We start from the raw sequence: 27,459 nt of genomic DNA, 5'->3' as shown, positions 1-27,459 counted from the left end.
TTTAAGAGTTTACTTTCCCACAAATATCAAAACATTCAAGGAAATGGGCAAAGTTCAAAAGACACAAGGAGTTAAATAATGTCAGAAGTTAAAACTGAACTTTCAGTAGGAGAATCCAAATGAAATGAGAATATGGGTAAGATTGCAAAGAGTTTGAAAAATTGCTTTTCACAGATATTATGTATTTAGTAGAGCATAAGATAGATTTGGTCTGTCTTAGGAAACATGGGGGTTTATCATATTGCTCATATCCCAGTCCCTCAATTATAGACTCTATTTTCCACGTTGGAGATGTTGAAGATCAAAACTACAAGTCAGCAGAGGACAACCATTGAGACTTCTTCAAATCTGAAGTCTGAATAAGCCACTTGATGGCCCATGAGAAATTATTGTTATTCTTAAAAATCTGTTATATATAAAAACAAAGCCTTTGGAAGGGCTTTTACTCTCAGCTAAGAGATGTCCCATATCTGAACAACAAGCCTGCTCAGAAGTAATACTAGTCCTGATCTTAAGGCTTTAGATGTAATTTTGCTCTTATATTAGTAAACTAATATACACCTTTCCATTTTCGTGGAAGATGATTCCATTGACATATTAATAAAATAATTTTCATTACAATTCTAGACATTTTTCTTATATTAATGTTTAAAAAGTTCCCCAATAGAAGTTGCAGACTTTGAACATCATAATCGTTTATAAAACTGGTAGATGATAAATTCTATGTGGTAAAATAATCTCAGTTGCTTTGCTTTGACCTTTTAACAAGAGTCAGTTGACCCTGGCCCACATATAAGCTTTTCCTCTGCTCTATCTGAACATGTTATTGGTTTATTTATTTATTTATTTATTTATTTATTTATTGGTTTATTTATTTATTTTGGTCTTTTTGAGTTAATGAGGTAACTTGGGAAAGTTTCACCTGGAACTTGATCTGATGTCTAAGGTTACAAAAGTATCTTATCTGGAATTTCTTTCCCCCTCAGTATGTGAGTCCCATCATAAATGTCAGAAAATTGGATACAGCAAATAAACAAGAAGAAAAACACCCTAGCCACCTTATTCAATGGTAAGTGCTGGTAACACTTTGTTGCATCTGTGCTTTATGTAATGATCAATTCCCATACGATGTGTCATCTTATTTGTAGGTGCTCTGTGCTACAGAAGCATGTCTTGAGAAGAGTTGACACAAGGAAAATAAATAAATAAATAAAAAGCAGCACTCACAGTGCCATGAATGATGCGTGGTAATTAGAAGATACTAGAATTTTAGAGTAACAACATAGAGCTTTCTCTTATTAACAGCCAGGATGAAACACAATTAGAACAGTTTTGACATATGAACTAACCACTGCTAGGCAATAAATAGAATCCTAAGTATTAAACGGCAAAATACAGAAAACAAATTGTGCAAGCACTGAGACATATCTGCAGTAATGTTGTCACTCAACAGCTACATTGCAACAGATGTCACTTACTCCTCACCTGCTCCCCCAATCCCAGTGTGGACACAGGGTCCACAGACTGTCCTGATAAACACTCATAAGACAATTTTAAAACGTACAATGACTTTTATGTATTTTGGGTGCTTAAGCACTTTGAGGTCCTTTATCAATGTGGTGAGTATAAGAGAGACCAAGGAACACAGAAAAACAAAAATACAGTAGCTGTTTCTTTACTTAGCATTTGTGTTACAGAATCAGTTAAATGAATTTAAAAATATCAAAGAGACGTTATTTCAATTGTAAGCTTTTCTCTATGGCTTGATTTTTTTTTAAATAGTGAAATAAATGTTATGCATCATTCAGTAGTAGGGGTGACAATAAGAGGCATTCGCAAACTAGCACTGAATTTAAGGGAGTCGTGATGTTCCTTTTCAATTTCATGTCAATTTAAGATCAAGTCCTTGTTTTCTTCCTACATTGGTACACCATGCCTGCATACTTTATATTGCCAACCAAAAATGTGTGTGCGCCCCTCGTGTTTAGTAAAATGAGATGGTAGAAGATCACACTGCAATATGCATGAGAGTACTGCTTTTTTGATTATAAGTTTTCCAGACATTTCACTTTTTAAAAAACTTGACTAGAGTTTTGAGTGATCCAGCTGTAAATTTTACACACATTAGGAATGGGTGCTCAGTTGTCTCTGTGTGTCAGTCTGACTCTATGTATCCTGTGAATTTTCCACTTGAATCTTCACACTGTAATTTGTTTTATCCCCAAATAATTTTGTAGGCTGTCCTTGTCCCTTCTGTCTGACCTAAAGAGTAAGTCTTAGCTTCTCTCTCTGACATCTCACTGGAGTGAAACTTCAGAATGGAAGACATTAATTACACAAATTTAATGATCTCTCTGAAAAGATGTGTTCAATTATTTCTGTTTTGAAAAGAAAATTTCAAAAAAATATAAGACCTATAATGATTCTTAAAACAGAAACCCTGGGTTTCCCTTCAGGAAGAGCACAGGAAAGACATTGTTCTGGAACTGTCCAATCCCAAAGTACAGATTGATGGGAGATGTCATTCGGTAAATATGTTTCTCATACTGGTTAATGAATAAAGCACTGTTGGCCAACAGGAAAGCAAGATGGGTGGGACTAGGAGACAAGGAGGTTCGAGGAAGGAGTAAGGAGGAGACAGCATGGAGAGACTGGAGAGAACAAGGGGAGCATAGGACCTACCCAAACCCCCTGAATATGTGTGTCAGCTAGGAGGCCTGGGCAGTCTATGGGTGTTTGATAGTGATCAGTATTTATCCCTAGTGTACAAATGGACTTTGGGAGCCCATTCCACATAGAGGGATACTCTCTTAGCCTAGACATGTGGGGGAGGGCCTGGGCCCTGCTCCAAATGATATAAAGGACTTTAAAGGCTCCCCATGGAAGGCCTCACCCTCCCTGGGAGCAGAAAGCAGATGGGGTGGGGGTTGGTGGGGATCAGGGAATGAGGGGGATGGAACTGGAATTGACATGTAAAACAAGCTTGTTCCTAATTTAAATTTTTTTTTAAAATCCCTGATTTGAAAAGTAGACAGACAGAGGCATAGACAAAGAAATGAAGCAGAGATGGAAAGAACAGAAACAGAGTAACAGAATGTAAAGAACAGGACAAAGGAAGTAGGAGAGAAAGTGAAGGGGAGAGGAGCGAAATAAAGCTCCAACACATTTGAAATATCATAAAATGGCAAACTTTTTTTCATCCAAGACATCCAAAATAATTAACAAGCAAAAGGCATAGAAATTTTTTTTCATTGAAATAGTCACAGAAAACTACCCCAACCTGGGTAAATATGGGAATCCAAAATAAACAGAGATAATCAGAAAAGATCCTTACCCAAACATGTTGCACTGAACTTGGAAAAGTGATATACTTTTGAAGAAGGTGACAGTGTATTTATTTCAACTTACTATTTTACTTCAAATGGAATAAAATAAGCTAGCAGCGTTAAAAATACATTTTTCTTTTGCTCTGAAGATAGTATGAGATAGGTTATCACCACATTGGAATCCTAGAACTATGAGCATTGTGGCAGAGTGCAAAAGCAGTTGTCTAAGATTCAACAAATTGTTCTAGGTTGCTTGGTCTCTACCCTTCATGAAATTACTTCTTTTTTTCCTGATAATTATTTTTATTTAAAGTTGAAACAAGCTTGTTTTACATGTCAATCCAAGTTCCTGCACCCTCCCTTCCTCCTCTCTACCCCCCTACCAATCCCCATCCCATCCCCTTTCTGCTCCCAGGGAGGGTGAGGCCTTCCATGGGGAGTCTTCAAAGTCTGTCATATCATTTAGAGCAGGGCCCAGGCCCTCCCCCATGTGTCTAGGCTAAGGGAGTTTCACTCTATGTGGAATGGGCTCACAAAGTCCATTCGTATATTGGGGATAAATACTGATCACTACCAGAGGCCCCATAGACTGTCCCTGAACAACCATGTTCAGGGAATCTGGATCAGTCCTATGCTGGTTTCCCAGCTACCAGAATGGAGTCCATGAGCTCCCCCTTGTTCAGGTCAGCAGTTTCTGTGGGTATGAAATTACTTCTTAATATTGTGGTTTCAATTACATGAATCACACCAAACACAGCCAGTGCCACTATACTAAATCCTTATGTTTCTGCATGTTCATGTTGACTTCTCAGATTTAAAATATCAATATTCAAAAGAAATGTATTTCCAATGGAAGAATGAATTGTGGTTGAGGAACTGGTGATAAGAGCACATCTATCTACTCATGGCTCTTTGGTTCAGTATACACTCCTGAGTGTATTTCTCAGTAGTGCATCCAAAGTACAGTACAGCCATAATAAACTATTGAGAGAAAAAAAAGAAAGAAAAAGTGATGTGGGATTTGAAGGCTAAAATAGACAGCTACCAATGCAGAATGCAGTTCCCCGTAAATCAGTAAAAAGAAAAGAGGAGGAGCATAGACCATGAGGAAGAGTAAAGGTTGTTCCCTTCCTCTCTCTCTCCCTCTCTCCCTCTCTCTCCCTCTCTCTCTCCCTCTCTCTCTCCCTCTCTTCCTCTCTCTCCCTCTCTCTCTCCCTCTCTCTCTCCCTCTCTCCCCCTTTCCTCTCTCTCTTCCCTCTTTCTCTCTCTCCCTCTTTCTCTCTCTCCTCCCCTCTCTCCTCTCTCCCTCCCTCTCTCTCTCTTTTTCTCTCCCTCTCCCTCTTTCACTTGCTCTCATTTTATCATTGTCTAGTCCATCACCTTAATCACTTAGTCACCGCTACAGGAGACTATTTTATCAGTTTCTCTCCATCACTTTTTATTTCTTTGTTTCATTCCCTCGTTTCTTGTTTTCTTCATCTCTGTTTCTCTGCATGTCAAATATTTAACTTCACAGTATATTAACTTTCCATCCAGATATGTATTCGTATAAACAAATAAAATTTAGTAAGTATAAAAATAGTTTTTGCTAATTAATATGTAAGCTTAGCTCTCTTTGTTTTTTTAATATATGCTTTCTCACTTTTAGATTATAACTTGACCTATGCAATGGTTTATCTACATGTTACACTAAAGTATTTAATGCTTTTGTAATACTGCCCATTTATATTTGTGTGTGTGCTTGTTCTTGCTGAGACTATTTCTCTTTTAAAAGCTCTCATTATCAAACTTTAATGGAGACCATGCCCTTTAGAAACAAGATCCAGAGACTCTTGTGCTAGAACTGTCCCAAATGCCTCCTCCCTGAGGACTCTCTTAATGGTACAAATGGCACCATGCAAGCTGCCAAAGGAGGGAGGCATCCAGTAGTTCTACCTAGCTATATAAGAAGAATGAACCAACCACATCAATGGCCAGCAGGGCATAATAATCCTAAAAGTGCAAGAGTGGCACTCCTACCTTGGTGGAAGGCCCACTCAACAAGAAAGAAACCCACCTGGTACTGGAAACCTAGCTAACTACCTCGTTTTAGTGAAGTTGTGGGTATTGCAGGAGATACTAGAACCACTACTTTATTTATTAAGCAAGCATAATCTTTAACAACAATCTCAACGTTTGTCCTTAAACTTACTGATAAATTTAGCTTTCATCTCTCATAAAGAGAAGTTCTCTTTGCAACAAATAGAGACCACTACAGAAATCTAAATCAAAATGTAGAGTTGTGAAACCATATCCCAGTGGATATGTCTAGAAAACAAAAACACTCCCACGCCTAAGGGTCAGAGAATATTATGAAAGAGAGGGCAGAAAGAATGTGTAAATGTCAGAAAATCAAGGGGCATGCTGTGAGATTATGTCTCTTACTAATCTCAGAAGCTATATCAATAAAGTTTGACCAATATGATGGTCCCCAAATGAGCAAAGGCAACACCAATAGATAAGTGAAAATGACTGGGAGAAACAATTCAAGGCCTCAACACTACACAAAGAACTACTTAGGAATGCGGAGAGAAGGAGAAACAGTCTTACTGAGGGAAAGCACAACTGATCACCTAATGCCAAGAGGTCAGCCCTGAAAACACACATACAAGCAGCATTATACAAACTGAACATGTTATGTTTAGTAATATATGTAATTTGTTACAATATTTATGTATGTGTGCATGAAATACCATTAATTTTAAGAGGTCATGAATTTGAAAGAGAGCAAGCAGGGGCATATGAGAGGGTTTTGAAGGAGAAAAGAAAAGGAAGAAATGTAGTAATTATATTATAATCTCAAATATTAAAAATGTAAAATTTTTTAGTGGAGCAGTTTCCTGTGAGTACAAACTAGGAGCTCCTGGAGACAGGAGCTAAATTAATTTGAGACTAACAATGGCATCAAGTCATCAGTTGACCACAATGTCAACTGCAATCTTATTGTGCATGAAAAGTTGACATTTACGGAAAACATAGAAGTCAGAGCACGACTGCATATGAGAGGATTTTGCTTGCGAAACCCGTCATTTTTGAAACTTGGAAAATGAAAATGGCATGGATGAGGAATTCTGGACCGGTTTCTTCCCCCATCTGCTACCCAATTGTATCACCTGCTAGCCAGGCACCTAGCCATCTGTAATTCTGCCTTCCATACCAATTTTCATCCCTATTAATAGTGCTCATTTCCTATTTTTCTTCATTTGCTTATTAGAGCAGGCTTTAAAATCACAAGTGAGCAACTGGGGAAGAGATAAAGTGCCGACAGAAAAAAATGGTCGGTTTCATTCTATAACTTGAGGCTGGAAATAGAGGAAACTAATTTTGCTATTAACAAGTGGAAATGTACATACTCCATAGTGACACTTTTTACACACAGAAAAGAAAGATTTCTTCCATTTCATTATAAAATTTACAAACTTAGCAAAACCGATGACACTGACACATTTGCTCTGTCTGGGAAATGAAGTAATGAAGCAAAGGTTGTTGATATTTTTATGCTGTGAAAAAGGAACAAACTTAAAGCAATGATTCGTGTGTGAAGGTTTTAATTTACTAGCCTCATAATGTCTTTTAGGCAAAATACAACTTACTGATGGAAGAAAGATTAGCTTCAAAGGGTGATTTGTAAATATCATTAATTGTTTAAAAACTCAAAAATGATAAACACTCTACAGGTAAATATTTACAATGGATTGATCCACAGGTATCGAACTTTAAAATGTTTGGTATCAAGATTCATATTAAAAATATGCTTACTTTGATTTCCATTGTAGAAATGATCATGGAAGAAGTTTATTGTTCTGATTTTCCTTCTCTACTGAATTTTATTTCCTTTCTCAGTGGAGCTTTGTCTGGGGAGTACAAACCAATGCACTGGCATCATGAGACAGGTATGACAGCCCTGTGTAAAAGGAGTAAGGCTGAGTCCCAGAGTTAGTCCTGAATGTGTTTGCTCTTATGCAACTGTCATTTGAGGAGGAAATAGAATTTTTATGTCTTACCAGTGCTTTGAGGCCATTCTCCACCTTATTAAAATGTACATATGATTATGTAGGAGGTAGATTAAATATCAGTCATTCCAACTCCATTGATCACGTCTGGTAGACTTGCCCTGGCATAATTTGTCAGTGCAGACACCCCAGGTTAAGCACAGAAGCAGATAAATGGGTGCTGTCAGTTTCCCAAGGCCGAGCTGCTTCCTTACTTTCTGTGCATGTTCCTGCCCCTTGTAGTTACTTAACTAGTTCTTTGCTTAGCAGTCTCCAGAACTTTCATTGCAGCTTTGACTGACAAGGCCAGGAAAGATCCTTTTGTACCCGCATATAATAACAACTAAGTTCTGTGCTAGCATCCTTCATTTCTGTTAGTCTGAGTCAGGCTGGCCATTTAAAAATATATAGATCCACCCTTACTACTGGCAATGGACACCACAATATTCATAGCCTTTTCTTTATAAAGTCTGTATTTATAACAGAAATTTATTTCAGAGAATGAAATGAAGCAGAACACAAGGTCCAATACCTTAAATGATAAAGGCTGGTGTAACATTGGGTCCCCTTCTATCCAGCCCCACAAATGTGCCTTTTCTTTTCAAGGACTCTGGTTTTCTGATGACTCTCGTGGAGGAGGGAGGTTGTTCGTTTTCTAGTCTGCTGGCAGGGCCAAAGGAAAAGGATTGTGCCACAGGCAGTAGCTGTTTCAGAACACTGAGTCAGTTAGTCTTAGGAGTCTCTTAGCCTGTGGTTCAGAAGCAGTGCAGGACTATGCTGACTACTCTCTAGTAGAGGATGAGGTACTTAGCTGATAAGCTTGAAAGCTGGGCCAGTGACACTTTGATTTTAAAGAGGCTAAAAAGGAAGCACCAAGGTACCTTCAAATATGACTACTGATCCCAATTAAATCTACCGGCTACCCAGTGAGCTCTGTACCCAGCTCCAAATAAACACCAGAGTTCAAAAGTATTAAATGTTGAGAGCTGGAAGGACCAAGGAGAGAGTAGAGGTCAGGCTCTGGCTCCTCTGAAAGAATCAAAGCAGATACACTTAAAGACTTGGCTGAGGATTTCAACAGCTGTGGATGGAAACTCGGATCACAAGAGAGAAGTAGAAAACAGAGCAGGGTGTATGTAGGAATATATATGCATATACATAAATACATGTTAGAGCAGTTGATTAAAAAAAGAGAGAGTCCCTGCATTTGAAAGTGAGCAAGAAGGAGTATGTGGGAGGATTTGGAGGGAGAAAAAGGAAGGGGAAATGATATAATTGTAATTATATTGTAATCTCAAGAAACAAAGAAGCAATAAAGAATCTAGAATTTTCAATCATAAATTTTATTTTGTAAGTGAATCTACTTTAATCTTCAACCCACTTTAATACTAGAATGATCTCTAGGCTTATTTTGTAAATAAGCTCATAAAATTAATTAGATATAATTACAAATGCATTCTCTGTGCCGCAGTGTCATTATTTTCTTAGGAAAAAAAATCTGAAAGTAAAACTGTTGACAAGTATATTAACGCATTTTAAGGCTTTTAAAATGGACATGGTTTCTTTCTCGAGTTTAGTTTTAAGGTAAAATTGCTTTTCACTTAGATATACTCCTATTTTCAATTTCTTTTCCTCTAAGCTAATAATCTAGCACCTATTCATTTGACACAAATGTTCCCCTCATCATTCCACCACTCTCTGATCACATCCAGTGTCTCCCAGTTCACAAAAGCCAGGTTGCCCTTGCTCTGCAGTCAGCATAAGACACGAACTAGAAAACTCCAAACCCTGTGATGTCTAAACTAACTTTTGCACCATGTTTGTTAGTGCCGCTGGACTGTTTCCATATTTGGGTCAATTTCTTGAATGTTGAAGATACAGTGATTACTTAAGCAGAAAATCACTGATGGAAGCACTTTTAAAATAAAGACACTATTTAGAAACTAAGGTTAGATTTGTCTTGGCCAATGCAAGATAGCGTTCTATGAGCCTGTTCTGAACTCATAGCTCAAAGCACAAACTGGATGAAACTTCAGTCTTTTTCTCTGACTTAGGAAAGAAACTATGCCAGATTGCCACGTTCCCCTTTCCTTTTGGCTGCCCTCTATTCTTCCATTTTTTTAAAACTTTTTTTTATATTTATTTATTTTATATGACCAAGTCCATTAAATGAAAATAAACATTTATAGACAATATTTGGGAATGTGGGTGTTGTTCTTTCCAAACTACTTCCTGATGGTAAGGAGCTTTGTCATGGGGGATTTGAAGAAGATTCAGAAATCCTGTAGTCTGTAAGGCTGCTTTGTCCAGCTGTTTTGAATGTAGGATCACCTGGTACTCTGTTTCAGGTGGTCTGGCTTGATCAAACCACATTAGTCTGGAAGGAATCCACATCTTTTCATTTTCTGTGGAAACAAAAATAGAAATCCTTTTCCCCAGTAACTTGTCCTTGAACTTAAATTTGGGAGTCAAAGCATTTTTTTTAATTTAATTTATTATGTTACATGTCGATCCCAGTTCCATTTCCCTCCCTCCCTCCCTTCATCCCTCCCTCCTTCCCTCCCTTTTACCCTCTCTGTCCTCTCACATGCACTCTAACCACCCTCCCCTCCCATCCCCTCACCCCAATTCCATATGTAGGGAAATGCCATCCAGTTGGGGTCATGTAGGTCTGACAGGTCATGTGAAGTAGGGACTAGGGCTTCTCTCCTGTCTCTAGATTAAGGCAGTTATCCCTCTATGGGGGATGTGTTCGCAAAGTCCAGGGATACATCCTGGCTCCACTCTCTGAGGTCCCTTAGACTTCTCAGTACTTCTGGCTGAGACTCATATTCAGGGGGGCCTGAGTCAGTCCCATGCTGGCTTCCCAGCTATCAGTCTGGTGGCCCGTTAGCTCCTCCTTGTTCAGGTAAGCTGTCTGTATGTGTTTCTGCCGCCTGGTCATGCCCTCTCCATCTGCATCTGAGTTCTACTAGCTAATGCTAAAAGACAACAAAAGGAGGTCAAGGGGATCCAAATTGGAAAGGAAGAAGTCAAACTGTCTCTATTTGCAGATGATATGATAGTTTACATAAGCAACCCAATAAACTCTACCAGGGAACTCCTACAGCTGATAAACACCTTCAGCAAACTAGCAGGATACAAGATAAACTCAAAAAAATCAGTAGCCCGACTTTTTTCAGACGACAAAGAGACAGAGAAAGAAATCAGAGAAACATCACCCTTTATAACAGCCACAAGCAACATAAACTATCTTGGTATAACACTTACCAAACAAGTAAAAGACCTATATAATAAGAACTTTGTGGCTCTAAAGAAAGAAATTAAAGAAGATACCAGAAAATGGAAAGATCCCCCATGCTCTTGGATAGGTAGGATAAACATAGTAAAAATGGCAATCTTGCCAAAAGCAATCTACAGATTCAATGCAATCCCCATTAAAATCCCACCACAATTCTTCACCGACCTTGAAAGCATAATAATCAACTTTATATGGAAAAACAAAAGACCCAGGATAGCCAAAACAACCCTATACAATAAAAGAACTTCAGGAAGCATCACCATTCCTGACTTTAAGCTCTACTACAGAGCTATAGTTCTGAAAACAACCTGGTATTGGCATAAAAATAGATAGGTAGAACAATGGAATCGAATTGAAAATCCTGATATTAGCCCACACACCTACGAACACCTGATTTTCGACAAAACAGCTAAAATTATACAATGGGGCGAGGACAGCATCTTCAACAAATGGTGCTGGCACAATTGGATGAGGGTGTTTAGAAGACTGCAAATAGACCCATGTCTGTCGCCATGCACAAAACTCAAGTCCAAATGGATCAAAGACCTCAACATCAATCCAGCTACATTGAACCTCTTAGAAGAGAAAGTAGGAGGTACCCTTAAACAAATTTGTATAGGAGACTGCTTCCTGAACATAACTCCATGGGCACAGACACTGAGATCAACAATTAATAAATGGGACCTCTTCAAACTTAGAAGCTTCTGTAAGGCAAAGGACACAGTCGACAAGACCAAACGGCAGCCCACAGACTGGGAAAAGATTTTCACCAATCCTATATCCGACAAAGGGCTGATCTCCAAAATATACAAAGAACTCAAGAAACTAGTCAACAAAACACCAAATAACCCTATTAAAAAATGGGGTACAGAACTGAAGAAAGAATTCTCAATAGAGGAAATCAAAAAGGCTGAAAGACACTTAAGAAAATGTTCCACCTCCTTAGCTATCAGGGAAATGCAAATAAAAACAACTTTGAGATATTATCTTACTCCTGCCAGAATGGCTAAAATTAGAAACACCAATGATGACTCATGTTGGAGAGGATGTGGAGAAAGGGGAACACTCCTCCATTGCTGGTGGGAGTGCAAACTTGTACAGCCATTTTGGAGATCAGTATGGCAGTTCCTCAGGAAAATGGGAATTAGTTTACCACAGGACCCGGCAATCCCCCTCTTAGGTATATACCCAAATGATCCACATGCATGCAACAAAGACATCTGTTCAACTATGTTCATAGCAGCACTATTTGTAATAGCAAGAACCTGGAAGCAACCTAGATGCCCCTCAATTGAAGAATGGTTAATGAAGATGTGACACATCTACACAATGGAATACTACTCTGCAGAAAAAAATAATGGTATCTTGAAATTCGCAGGCAAGTGGATGGCACTTGAAGAAACCATTCTGAATGAGGTAACCCAGTCACAAAAAGAGGAACACAGTATGTACTCACTCATATATGGATTTTAGACCCAGATCAAAGGATCACCAACCTATAATTCACACCACCAGAAGAACTAGGATACAAGGTGTATTCTAAGAGATCCATATAAAGTCCCTCACAGAACTGGTAAGGGACAAGTCCCCCAGAGCTCAGGGGATGTGTGGGGGGGGCAGCGAATGGAGAGAGAAGTAGGAGAAAATGAGGGGGAGGAAAGGAAAACATGTGCGATCAGGCAGGCACAAGGCGGTCTGCATGCATAGGTGGGTCTCTGGCAGAGGCCCAGCACACTGACAGAAGCCCGGCGATCTCAAAGTCCTAATTATTAAGTCTTGATATCCAGTGTTACTTTCGACTGTGAACCCTCACCTACTTAGAGCTACTTACTTGGGTCATTGTGACATTCCTAGCCTTAGAGAAACTATATGACTTATGTTTTGAGTTTGGGTAAGGGACTGTAAAACAACCTATTATTATCCAGAGTTTGGCTGTGAAAGAGTGCATTGTATAGAAGAGGCAGAAGACATAGGAGAGCAAGAAGGCGAAGAGTAAAGGAACAAAGATAAAAGGAAAACTGAGGCAGAAGGCAGAGATATAAAGATAAGGTTGCTATGGAGCAGAGAGGTATGAGAGTTGAAGGAGGAACATAAGAGAAATGTGCGAGGATGAATAAGCGAGCCTGAGTAGAGAGTGAATAATGTACAAGTATGTATGTGTGAGTGAGTGTGAGAGTGAGCTGTGTGAAAGGCTTCTAACATAGAGAAGCTGTGCTAGGGATTGTGTAAAGTGCTGTACAATGAGAGGATATGTAAATAAGATCCATAGCCATGGCTGTATGAAGATTTGTAACTGTAATTCAATATAAAAATATGTACTGGGCAAGAGAGAAATGTTTATATACAAAGAGAGGCTGTTAAAGAAAGACAGTATAAAACAATGAAGTAAAAGAGAAATTTACCATCAGGAAAGTATGTTCTCTTTTGTCTTTTCTTAGATTACCAGCAGAAAGTGTGTGCTTGTATACTTTTCCCTTGGATAGAAAAGTCGAGTATCCCTCAGTTAAGAATATTTCTCACTTTCTCTTCATTACAGTGGAGTGAATCTAGGAGGGGGACTGGACCCCCACAAACTGCAATGTATCATACTGTTTCCTTTTAGATTTTTAAGCGTTGGCTGTTTTGTTGAGATTGGATCTTGTTATGCACACTATGATGCCCTCAGAATCACAATAATCCTGTATTGGCCTCACAGTGATGTGTGTGCAGGGGGTTTAAGTTGCTTTATATTTCATATTGTATCTTACAAGTTTTGTAACCTAACATACTGCTTGGGATCAAATCATAATAAAGATCTCAGAATGATACACTTATAGCATTCTGTATCATTATTCTAACAAGATTGTTTGCAGATTCTATACTAGGATTCAGCATGTAGCCTTTTTATGAATTTCTTAGATTTTTCTTATAGGGAAACAGGTTATTTTTTTATATATAATTTTTTTATGTTCATTGGTTTTGGTCTGCATGTGAGGGTGCCATAAGCCCTGTAACTGGAGTGACTTATAGGTGTGAACTGCCATGTTGATACCAGAAATTGAACCCAGGTCCTCTGGAAGAGCAGATGTGGTTTACAACCTTTGAGTCCCCTAACATGTATTTTAAAATAAATTATTTAATTATTGCTTTAGTTACTGTTCCAATTTTACCTTTTACACATACCTTTCAGGTCATAAAATACTTATTAAAATAGAAAATTATTTTTACCAATTTGTAGTATATTCTATTTCCATAACAACTCAATTTTATGATATACTTTGGTCTTTCTCTTCAAAATAATTTACCCATATACCATGTTACCATTTTAGTTAATAACCTTCATAATTATCTTTAAATATTTATTATAGAGTTCCACTTCACCACTGCTCTATTTCAAATTAATTCCAGCTTTTGTTGCATATTAATACTCTCTATTAAGCTTTGGTGGCAGTTAACTAACATAGCATATTGGTGTCTGTAGCTATAATAATAAAGAAGACCTATAAATTAGATTCAGTAGAATTTTTATTAGTTTGGGGCCTACGTTATACATAGTGTTACAAAATATCATTTCCTTAAAAGTCTAAACACATAATATGATGACCTATAAAATACTTTAAATGTTGAAATCAAATATTAAACAATCTCTATGTTAGTCAAAGACAAGATTTACAATGTTAACCTTATTTAGCACTTCATTGTTTCAGGAAAATCTTAAGTGTTTTCTGGAAATTATAATGCATTAAACATTCAACTATCAACCATGGTGCATATCTGTAATCCAAGCACTTAGGAAGCTGAAGCAGGAAAATTATCATGGTTTCAGGATCAGCCTGTAATACATGGTGTGACTGTCTCAAAATCAAACAAACAAAAATTGTGAATATCTCCACAGTTAATAGACTTGCAAACAGCACATGGAAGGACATAAAGATTCACTTTCCAAAAAGAATGTATGAGCACTGCCTGCACAAATGTCCTCAACTTGTAATAGAGTAATAACTAGTTAGTCCGTCCCAGGTGGAAAGTATCACCATCAAAGGCAAAACAACTTTGATGTGGAAACATCTTGTATACTCATCTTGATCTTTTGAAAACATAACTGTCTACTCCTCATGAAATCCCCTTCTCTCTGTCCTTGGTGAACACTTAGCAGCTGATAGCACATCTATGCTAACAGGGCGTCATGTTTAAGTTCATTGTGGTGTCAGTGTCTCCTGTGTCGTTTGGTAAAGGAGAGAAGAATGTGAGGATATGAGGACAACGTTCAGGAATCCATCATGCATTGTGTTGGGAATACTGGAAACTCATTGCCAAGTAGAATATAGTACAATGTTGGGGAACATCACCATCATCACAACCTCAAGTCTCTGAGATGGAAAATCACTGTGTCTTAAAAAATAAGCAGAACATTCAGCAGAGCATTCCGAGACACAGGCTTGCGGTTTCACAGCCAGTTAAAGATTAGCTAACCAGCTCAGAGTGTTCTTCCTGCTGACCTTTTCACCCTGTCTACATGCACATACTCTGCTCATATCCTGCCTACGGTCCTATGTAAGCCTCCCCCAAGAAAATAAAATTTGTCAGCTTGATCAGAATACTGCCTTGCTATCAGTTCCTTGTGTCTCTTGTCCGTCATTCTCTCCTAGATGTCCCTGGACCTTTGTTGACGGTCCAGTGGGTTCGGGCAGTACAGAATGCCATTCTTGTTGGGAGGTTACATGATACTGTTGGAACTATGGGAAAATATTCAGTTAGAACCTGAGCAATGAATTAAACTTTACCTATTTTAAAAATTTGCACAGACACCTAAGGGTCAGGTATCAATTTCATTAAATAACAATATTGTAAGAATTGTACATTAAATTTTATTTACTACCCTGCAATACTGTCATATTTTTTGCTCATGTTACTCAGATTCACAGAGGTAATGATCTTGACTTGTGTGTATATATGTGTCTGTAAAACAACAACTAAATAAAGATATGACATGAATTTGAGAGAGAACAAGGGGTATGCATGGTTAGAGGAAAGAAAGGACAGGGAAATGATTTAATATCAAAAACTTAAGGAAATACTATTTTAAAAAAATGTATAAGACCACTAAAATTTGAACCCCAGGACTCCTAGCATTCAAAAATAAATCCAAAGTACAAGCATGAAGCACGGGCAGCTATAAAAATAGAGTTGTACCATTATCCACTCCCAGGAGCTGAGGAATTTCAACACCTGGCTCCAGAAGAGCTGTGTTCCTTGTAGGGCTGAAGATCCTGAAGCCTCCAGAGCAAGTGTCCCTGCTGTTGCTTGCCCCCTTTCTATCATCACCATTGCTGCTGAAGACAACATATAACATCCATGCTTTTGCTGGTAGAGAGTAAAGAGGACAATTTACTGACTTGGATTTTCCAAGTGTTCGTTGGAGGATGTGTGAGCAGAAGGTGAGGGCACAGGAGGAGGGAAGGGAGTGGGAAGTGGGACTGGTATGTGAAATGAGAAAAGATTGTTTTAAAATAAAATAAAAATAAAAATCCAACTTCTTTGGAAGAAAAGGAAATGAATTAATTTTTTTTCATATTCATTATTTTTTTATTTTATATAACCAAGTCCATTTAAATGAAAACAAATATTTATAGACAATATTTGGGAATTTGGGCGTCGTTCTTTCCAATCTACTTCCTGCTGGTAAGGGGCACTATCATGGGGGATTCTAAGAAGATGCAGAAATCCTGGCTGTAGTCTGTAAGGCTGCTTTGTCCAGCTGTTTTGAATGTAGGATCACCTGGTACTCTGTCTCAGGTGGTCTGGCTTGATCAAACCACATTAGTCTGGAAGGAATCCACAGCTTTTCATTTTCTGTGGAAACTAAAATAGAAATCCTTTTCCCCAGTAACCTGTCCTTGAACTTAAATTTTAGAGTCAAAGCATTATTTTTTTTAATTTATTATTTTACCTGTCGATCCCAGTTCCCTCTCCCTCCCTCCCTTCCTCCCTCCCTCCCTCTTTCTCTCCCTCCCTTTTACCCTCTCTGCCCTCTCACCTGCACTCTAACCACCCTCCTCTCCCACCCCCCACTCCAATTCCACATGTAGGGCAATGCCATCCAGTTGGGGTCATGTAGATCTGACAGGTCATGTGAAGTAGGGACTAGGGCTTCTCTCCTGTCTCTAGGTTAAGGCAGTTATTCCTCCATGGGGGATGTATTCGCAAGGTCCTTTTGTGCACCAGGGATACATCCTGGCTCCACTCTCTGAGGTCCCTTAGACAGCTCAGTCCTTCTGGCTGAGACCCATATTCAGGCTTGGACAAAGTATAAGAACAGGCAGTGGTCACATGGGATGTGGATATAGAAAAGGAGTGGGTTTTCAGTTTTGCTTGTTAGTTTGTTTTCCCGAGTTGGGGTGGGGAACCACAGAACTGTGTAGGTTCCTAAATTCTCGTGAAAAAAAAAAAAAAAACTTGCAGTGGATAAATATGAAGGTGATACTATGAGTGGAAGGGTCAGTGACTCCTGGACTAAAGCTTTAACACAATTTGACTTTTCATAATCATCACACATATACATGTAGAACATTCTGAGAACACCAGGGGACAATTAAAGAAATAAACTGGGAATTGAACAAATGTCTGAATGAGAATTTTAATTCATATTTAAGCAATTAATTTACCTTCTAAAGCAAAAAGGGATAAGTTTAAACTCTGATACAAAATATGGGCCTATTTCAACACTGCATATTACGATGGATGATTAAGATGGAGTGAAAATACTCAAGTCATGAACAACAGGTTTCCCCAAAGTGACACAAGAGCTAACATAATGTGTCATCATGAGTGATAGAACCGTAAGATTTTCAAGAAGATTATAAGCAAAATAAGCTACTCCAAAAGACATATTGGCATGTTACACCTCATTTACAAAATATACGGAATGAGTAGTAGGTGTTAGAGAAGAGTAAAGAGGTGTGGGCAGAATAGAGAGGGAGAGAGGGAACTGGAAGATTACTGAACTAAATCCTTGATCTGTACATTATTTTCTGTACATGTTTCATGAAATAATTGTTAAGGATACCAGTTGTACCTGGTGTGACTCGCATGTGTTTCCAGCACTTGAATGGCCAGGCGGAAGTTTCCGGCAAGTTGCATGTCAATCAGGCTACACTGAAAGACCCTGACTCAATGGAAGAGGGAGAGGAGAGGTGGGCATGAGGCAGCAGGAAGATTGAGTCAGGGAAAGAATAGAAGAGAACAATAAAAGAGATACCACAATAGAGGGAGCCATTATAGGTTTTAGGAGAAATCTGGCACTAGGGAAATGTACAGAGATCTACAAGCATGACCCCAACTAACAATCTAAGCAATAGTGGAGAGACTACCTTAAATGCCCATCCTTGATAATGAGATTGATGACTACTTTATATGTCATCCAAGTGCCAAGATCCCGTAGCTGATGGAAGCAGAAGCAGACACCCAGAGCTAAACACTGAGCTGAACTCCTGGAATCCAATTACAGAGAGGGAGGAGTGATGAGCAAAAGGGTCAAAACCAGGCTGCAGAGACCCATAGAAAATGCTGACCTGAACAAGGGGGAGCTAATGGACTCCAGTCTGGTAGTTGGGAAACCAGCATAGAACAGACCCAGATTCCTTGAATGTGGTGTTTGTGGTGTTTGTTGGGAGGACTGGACAATCTATGGGGCCTCTGGTAGTGAATCAGTATTTATCCCTAGTATAGGAATATGGACTTTGGGAGCCCATTCCACATAGAGGGATACTCTCTCAGCTTAGACACATGGGGGAGGGCCTGGGCCCTGCTCCAAGTGATATGACAGGTTTTGAAGACTCCCATGAAAGGCCTCACCCTCCCTGGGGAGCAGAAAGGGGATGGGGTGAGGATTGGTGGGGGAAACAGGGTAGGATAGGAGGGTGCTGGAACTGGGATTGATATGTAAAACAAGCTTGTTTCAAATTTAAAATAAAAATTATATAAAAAAATAAAAAAGAAACAAAATAAAATAAACAGTACCTGCTTCGATACATTTTTATATTCTTTTTTTTTCTTTTTTGTACTTGTATTCAGATTTACATACTTTGTTTCTTTAGGGAAAGAAAATGAAAGAAGATAAATAAACAGAAAAGAGTTGATAAACTTGTTGTATATTTTGACTAAATCAGAAAAGGTCCACATGTAAAATGAAAATAGAGCACATCAGTTTGTGTATCTGAGCTCTTGTTGCCAGGGTCCTGCCTGAAATGCTTTTCCCCAGCTCCTCCCAGCTTTCTCTCCCTTGATTCACCCTGAGTCACAAGTACTTCACACATATTTCAAATAATACATTTCACAGGACAATTTTGCCCCTAGACAAATTCTATGGCTCTGCATTGCCTGTAGAATAACATAGTGACAAGCCATTCTTTTTTCTATCAACTCACAGGGCCATGTCTGGATCATGTTTCACATATATATACATATTTTGCCTTTGTCTCATGGAGCACTATACTGATATAAATTATGACCATTCCTTTTGTTGGACCATTGTTCTTTTGCTATAGTCAGAGATTATTATTTAAATTTCAGTAACCCCAAATTATCCACTTTTAGGGCAATTCAGTACTTACAGATAATAGTTTATAGACTACATTAAAACTCATACGTTCCAGATCACATAAGTGACTAAGCAGGGCTCCAAGGGGCTCACAGAGACCAGAGACAAATATGGATCCAGTATGGGTCTGATGCAGGTCCTCTGTGTATACCTTATCGTTGTATAACTTGGTGTTCTTGTGGGACTCCCAACAATGGAGATAGGGAGTGTCTGTGACACTATTGCTTGTGCTTAGAACCTTCTTCATGCTACTGGGTGGTCTTATCCAGCCTTGATATGAGAGTCTGTGCTCAGTCTTATTACATCTTGTTAAGCCATGTTTGATAGACAGCTGTAGGATTCCTGCTCTTTGCTTATTTTTGTTTTGTTCTGATTAGTTTTTGTTTTGAAGGGACAAGGAGGAGCAGTGGATTTGGGGGAAGGAGGAGTTGGAGGGAGAGACTGAGTGAAGTAGAGGGAGGGGGAACTCTCATCAGGATGCACTATATGAGAGAAGAATAAAAGCTAAAAATATGGAGATTTAAAATTATTTTCCCCTTTAAAAATACTCACGTTTTCAGCACAAAAGTCCCATGGGATGTGAATCTGGGTCACTCAGGAGTGCAGAGAGTATGCCTTCTCTTGTTGTCAAAACTAAAATGTAAAAAAAAAAAAAAAAACAAAAAAAAAAACCAAACGATTAAAGGATTTAAGAAAAGGTCCAGTCCCAGCTAGGAATAGGACAAGAAAAGGGAAAAGAGAAAGCATTGCTGGAGAAAGATCCAGCTCTTAGGAAAGGTCTGTTCTCTGCCACATCGTGAGTATTGTGCCACTCTTCTCCTGCCCTTCTTTCTAATTTTCTTGCATAAGGATCTGCAAAATGGCCCCGTGAAAAAGGTATGCAAAGACTAATCCGACACCTGGTAGTTTTATGTATTTTCTTAAACTATTTATTATTTTTTAAGCCTGGGTTTACTGATCTTTTTGGATGGAAACTAAGAGTTATCTCTAGTGTGTGAGGCTTTTGTAATATATGTAACTTCAAAGTGTGTGCACACTTAATTAAAATGGCCCAGGCTTATTTTTGTGCCCATGACCAGTCCAGGAAGCCCAGTTAAGAGAGTATGCTATTTAAATTATGCTATTAACCTCCTGGGATATGAATATCTAAATATCAATATCGTTGAAAAACCAGTCTTTGTTCAAAACAGCTACAGGAAAGAATGTGCTATCATTCTCATCAACCTATAATAGTAAAAGAGAAGCTTCATGGTGTGTGTTGATGTTAGTGGTTCCTGTTACCACCAAAGGCTGTGTAGATGCCTAGAATCTCGGCCTCCACCAGAAGCCATGTTTGTGCCCAAGAGCCATGCTGCTACTGGGGACCTATGCTGAGTTGCCTACGATGCTACCTGGAGCCATGCTGACATACACAACCAGGTTGCTGCTGAGGACCATATCAGAATCAATGGTCCCACCACAGCTGGATTCTGTTGGTGTCTGTGGCCAGTGTTTCCCCAAAAGGCCACCCGGATACCCAGGATTGGGCCATCACTGGTGTCCATGTTGGTGTCTAAAGGCCATGCCACCACCAGGGCCATGAAGATCTGGCATATAGTAGAAACATCTGAAGAGACTACACGAACTGCAGGTTGCATAACTGGGGTGACCAATATACTCTGACTATTAGATCCTAGATAATATCAATGAAAATTTCAGATTATAGGCAGAGATTTTTTAAGTCTGTGTTTTCCCTAATATTGCTAAGTTTGGCTCAACTTGATCTGTCTTTTTTGGGCCATTCTTTATCCCCTATAGAATAAACATGTTTTGTGAAACCAGGAAGATTTAGCCTGGTTAGGAATAGAAGACAGGAAAGAGAGAGAGACAGAGAGAGAGAGAACATAAAAGAGGGAGCCAATATTGGTTTGAAGATAAAATTGAACACAAAGAAAGGTCTAGAGAACTACAAGACTGCCACCAACTAACAATCTCAGCTTCCGTGGAAAAGCTATCATAAATGCCCTTCCCGGAGAGTGAGATCAACAACTAACTTATCCATGGAGCCCTCAACTAATGCCTGTTGGAAACAGGAACAAACACCCATACATAAACACTGAGTCAAAGTAGAACCCAGATGCAGATGGAGAGGACAAGACCAGGCGGCAGAAACACATAGAGACAGCTTACCTGATCAAGGAGGAGCAAACGGGCCACCAGACTGATAGCTGGGAATCCAGCATGGGACTGACTCAGGCCCCCCTGAATATGAGTCTCAGCCAGAAGGACTGAGCAGTCTAAGGGACCTCAGAGAGTGGAGCCAGGATGTATCCCTGGACTTTGCGAACACATCCCCCATAGAGGGATAACTGCCTTAATCTAGAGACAGGAGAGAAGCCCTAGTCCCTACTTCACATGACCTGTCAGACCTACATGACCCCTCCTGGATGACATTCCCCTACATTTGGAATGGGGTGGGGGGATGGGAGGGGAGGGTGTTTAGAGTGCTTGTGAGAGGGCAGAGAGGGTAAAAGGGAGGGAAGGAGGGAAGGAAAAAGGGAGGGAGCGAGGGAGGGAAGTTGGGAGGGAGGGAGAGAGGGAGGGAGATGGAACTGGGATCGACAGGTAAAATAATAAATTAAATTAAAAAGAAATGCTTTGACTCCAAAATTTAAGTTCAAGGACAGGTTACTGGGGAAAAGGATTTCTATTTTAGTTTCCACAGAAAATGAAAAGATGTGGATTCCTTCCAGACTAATGTGGTTTGATCAAGCCAGACCACCTGAAACAGAGTACCAGGTGATCCTACATTCAAAACAGCTAGACAAAGCAGCCTGACAGACTACAGCCAGGATTTCTGAATCCTCTTCGAATCCCCCATGACAGCGCCCCTTACCAGCAGGAAGTAGTTTGGAAAGAACAATGCCCAAATTCCCAAATATTGTCTATAAATGTTTGTTTTCATTTAAATGGACTTGGTTATATAAAATAAAAAAAGAATAAACATGTTTATTATGTGTAAAAAAGAGAGACAATGTTGCTGTATGAAAAAGTAATGAAATAACAAACAACATATGTAAGAAAAATCTTAAAGAGGTGACCCAGAAAGTAATTGCTAAAAATAGGCTGGTACTTAACAACATTATGATTGCTAAAATATTTTTATCCCTTTATTGAAAAATTCTCTTCATCTATTTTTCATTGATATTCATATCCATATCCAGATTATATTGGTAATTTATATAATTACTTTTTAGAAAATTTCACCTTTCCCCCATGCATTCCAAATTAAGAGATTCAGAGTGAAGCAGTCTCCACGTGTGGGTGAATGAACTCTATGTTATATGGAGTTATGAAGTTCACCACCTTCTCAGACTTCTCGTTTCTGAAACCACTTTAGGGCCTTTTGCCTTTGTAAAGATGAATCTGAAAACTAGAGAACATGATCTAAACTACAGTCTACAGAACAGACATTAGTTACTATTTTTAACTTATTCTTTGGTAAATTCATATTTATACCCAGTATATTTAGATCATATCTACTCTTTACCCCCACTTCAACTCCCAACTTCATGTTCCTTTATGCGTACATACACACATACTGATTCCAATTATGGCTTACCTTCTGTGCAAGGATGTAAGTCCATTAGCTGCAGCATGGGCAACCGACCATGAGCACATGCCGGAAGAAAACTAATTCTCCCTCCTGATAAAACATCAATTATCAATAGCTCCACAGTTAAATGTGGTCCCTTAGAAGACACACTTCCTTCAGGCAAGAGTGTTACTTGACTTGATCTTATGAAGGCAACCACAGCTGGTTTGAAGCTTTGCTTCAAAATGCTAGCCCAGTTCTACAAGTTTTGGTTTTAATGACTTGAAAATAGAGACATCAGATTCTTTCTGAAATAAATGTTCTTTTATTTTTATTTCTTTGATGACCAACTCCTTCTGGGGTAATACCATGGAATATATATATATATATATATATATATATATATATATATCACCATAATTTATTTATTTAGAATTTTAGAAACAGGGTTTCTCTGTGTAGCTTTGGAGCCTGTCTCGGAACTTGCTCTCTGGACCAGGCTGGCCTCGAACTCACAAAGATTTGCCTGGCTCTGCTTCCTGAGTGCTGGGATTAAAGGCATGCACCACCACCACCTACCTGGCTTCACCACAAATTTTTGTGAACCTCAAAATAACAAGAAGATTTACCTCAGAAGTCTGCTTTGGAATCTCTGACGGTCTTCCTGTCAGTGTAATTTAATCAAACTGTGACCTCGTTTGCTGTCAAAGTCCTGTTACGTACCTTTAAGTTGCGCCGTTTCTTTTGTTTGTAATGCCAAGGCAACCAGTAAGTGTTCAGCTTCTGAAATTCTCATTTATGTTTTCCAAGAATTTCTGTGTCATTTATAGTTTCCTCCATGGTCTCACATTACATGAATGTACAGACGCATTCAGAGGAGAATTCCTAAGACCTTTAACAACCAAATATTTGGGACTGGTTATACAAATAATTCATTCTCTATACAAATATGGGTACATGAGTGGGTTAGGGAGATAAAAATAAACAATTTAATAATTCTGAGAGAATAATAAACAATTTCACCTTTTCTGAAATTATCTTTATATCAAGCCTGTGTGTTAGAATTCATTACACCATTTCAAGGATGATAAAATCAGTTCAGAGATCCAGGATGCCCCTTAAGCAGGAATGCTTGATAACTGATTAAGTAGGTGCTTGGATGTAATCAAATTGCAGGGCCAATGCACATTGCATGGTTATTAGAGTAACCAGACATTAATATTACATTCATATGTCACCTACACTGAGTCAGGCAAAAATGATTTCTCACATTGTATATTTTAATTACTTTCATTTTACCTTAGGGTTTTTTCTATCAGATAGGTATGGTTATTACCTCATTTAATAGTAAATGAAATAGAATCATGCCAAGGTTATTTAACATTGGGTCATCAGTTAAGGATCAAGGATCACATCCTTTTTTAAAAGAATAGGCACCTCCTTTCCACTCTCTGCCCCCTCCTATACAGATCAGTGTAGCTCAGTTTATATCTGTTAGTTTGTATAAGTATTTCAAAGCTTACTTTCTTGTAATTATGACTTCAAAACTGAATATCAAGATTTTATTTTTACTGCACATTTTTTCTCACTTGCAATGGAGAATCAAAACAGTATACACATACACATTCATTTCTGGAAGCCATATTTTTTCCTTTTTTTAATTTAAATTTGAAACAAGGTTGTTTTACATGTCAATCCCAGTTCCCTCACCCCCCCCCATCCTTCCCTATTACCCCCACCAAGCCCCAGCCCATCCCCTTTCTGCTCCCCGGGGAGAGTAAGGGCTTCCATGGGGAGTCTTCAAAGTCTGTCATATCATTTCAGGCAGGGCCTAGGCCCTCCCCCCCCCATGTATCTAGGCTGAGAAAGTATATTTTTAACTTTTCACCTGTATAATGAAATCCAGTTAGTGTTTCAGTGTGTGTCTGAAGGTTTCACTGTAGGATATCAAGAAAAGTGAACTTCCTTGCCTTTTTCAATCTTATGAATTCATATTTTTCTTTATAAATAGACCAATATTTAAAATAAAAATGTAATCTGCCCAATATACAGTACACTATGTGGCAGACCCTTCAAATACAAATACAGCTTGCATGTATGTCACAGAACTTTGATGTCAGACATTTACATAGTACTTTGGACTTCTATTGGCAACAACTCACATGTCAGTAAATTCATGCAGCAGTGTACATAACACTGGACAGAGGTAAATTCTGATCAGGCTATAGATTTGTTCATGTCTGACATTGAGTAAGCCATGAAAGCTCTCCAAGCTTTGTTCTTATAACTAAAACAAAATAAGCAATTTTACTTCCCTCTACTCTATCAAATGTCTACATTCAAATTCAATTTCATCAACTTTTGTTTGTATCAACTGTATGTTTAAGAAACAGATTTTATTGATAAGTTCATTTATGAGAAAACAGACTCCTATAAAGTCTGCATTTCTATCGCTCCTTCCTCCCTTCCCTTCAAACTCCTTCCTTGTCCTCTTCACCCTCCCAAATGCATGACCTCTTCTTCAATTATTATTGTTACACATATGTATGTGTTTCTGTGTGTGTGTACACATGTGTGTGCATATGTATCTGTGTGTATAGCCTATAGCCTATTTAGTACTGATCACTTGTGACTGAACAACTTATGAAGGAGCTCACTTCTGAAGGAAACTGATTCTCCTTTTCCAAACACTTATGTTTTTTCAACTGAATACCTACACAGATTCCATCTGAAATTTGGAATTTATATAGGAATGAGTTCCTCTACATTTTATAAGTATAAAAATAACCTTGCCATATCTCTAGAGAGATAAACATTAAAATGATACAATTAATAACACATATGCATTACAAGCTTAATTTCTCACTGAGTCTGGTAGCTCAGTTCTATATTTCCAGCAATTCCAAAGGGTAAGGTTCAATGGAAAGTCACAAGTTAAAGACCTGCCTGTGCTACAAAATGTGTTTAGTGCCACCCAGGGTAAGATAGTAAGGCCTTGTTGAAAAATAAAAGTTCAACCTGGCATGTGGCCGCATGTATAGAAGAAGAAAACAGAATCCTCTAAAGTGGTCCTCTGGCCACCCTGTGCACATTATAATATAGGTACACACACACACACACACCAAATTGATAAACAAAGGCAAAAATAAGTACAATAAAAGGATCTAAACAAATAGATCACGGTAGAGAACTTTTCAAAATTCAGAGGCGTTTCATTCCCAGTAATGAAAAAAAAAAAAAAAAAAAAAAAACCTAAACATCTTGTACAAACATTTCTCCTTGAGATTAAAAGCTTAATTGTGATATCAAATTTATATGTAAGCAATGTCTCAGCCTTAATTAGCTTGGACTTGCTATTAAAATATTGTCTTTAAATACTTTCCATAATTTTTCTTTGTTTTGTTTAGAGGCTAGTCTTTGTATCCTCAGCTAACCATCAACAATATGTGCTTTAAAATCTTTGATTCCACTGCACAGCAGTTTAAAAGCTTGGTAAGAAGGAGTGCTTGATAGTTGCAAGTACCATTGAAAGCCATATCTGCACACAAAATAATCAGTAACACAGGAAAGGATAAAAAAGAGAAATGAGTTATACCAACATAAAATTCCCTGCATGTGCTTCATGTGAACACTGGAATTATACTAAAGAAAAAAAAATAATGGAGCATTTAAGTGCAATATTTTATTGGCAAAATTTCTAGAAACATATAAAGGAATTATTAGTTGTTATTTTTATTTTATTAGTTGTATTTATAAATGTATTTATTTATATAGTAATTTTATATAGCATATGTATATATAATAATTTATATATAACAAAGGAATTATTAGTAAATATTAGTTTTATTTATATATTTATTATAGTTTTAATTATTAATAAGTATCAACAAGTAAGTAGTTAGTTTATTTTAAAATAATGGAGACTTGAAATCAATAAATTCTTTGTGTACACCAAGAGTGAATAAATAAATAGGTAAATAAACAAATACACACAAAAGTGAAATATATTATGGACAATTTTTGCCTCTTCTAAAAGGAATGAAACACAGAGGGGAAATTGGATTCTGGATTAAATACAATGAACTTTATGAATTCATACCTTTCCTTATAAATAGACCAATATTTAAAATAAAAATGCAATCTTGCCAGTGTACAGTGCACTTTGTGGTAGTCCCTTCAAATACAAATACAGCATGCATGTATGTCACAGATTCTGCTATCAAACATTTACAAGAAATTTTAATGTCCATTGTCACTGGTTACCTCAATTAAACAACAGAAGTAATATTTGTTGGCATGTAGATGCACCATGGACCATGCACACAGCAGTAGCCCATTAGAGTGCAAAGGATACTCAGTGTCTTGGTGCAGTCTTGCAATCCCCGCAGGCAGGAGTGTAGGGTGGTGGTAAGTACAAAGGAGGCATTAATTGTATATCTGTCTCTGGAAAAAAATGAAACAACAAATTACATTTAAAGATGTAGTATTTAGTGATTATGCAGAGTGGACAATGGAGCAACACACAGTGTGATGCACACACTTCTAGTAATGACAATGAAAGTATCCACTTATGCTTCCAGCAATGGGAGAAACAGAGTGAAGAAGCCTGTACAATATGGATAACACTAATGTTGAGTCAATATTGTGTC

The sequence above is a fragment of the Phodopus roborovskii genome, unplaced genomic scaffold, assembly GCF_943737965.1.
Source record: "Phodopus roborovskii unplaced genomic scaffold, PHOROB, whole genome shotgun sequence".
Classification (NCBI taxonomy): Eukaryota; Metazoa; Chordata; class Mammalia; order Rodentia; family Cricetidae; genus Phodopus; species Phodopus roborovskii.
This window is presented reverse-complemented; position numbering follows the sequence as displayed.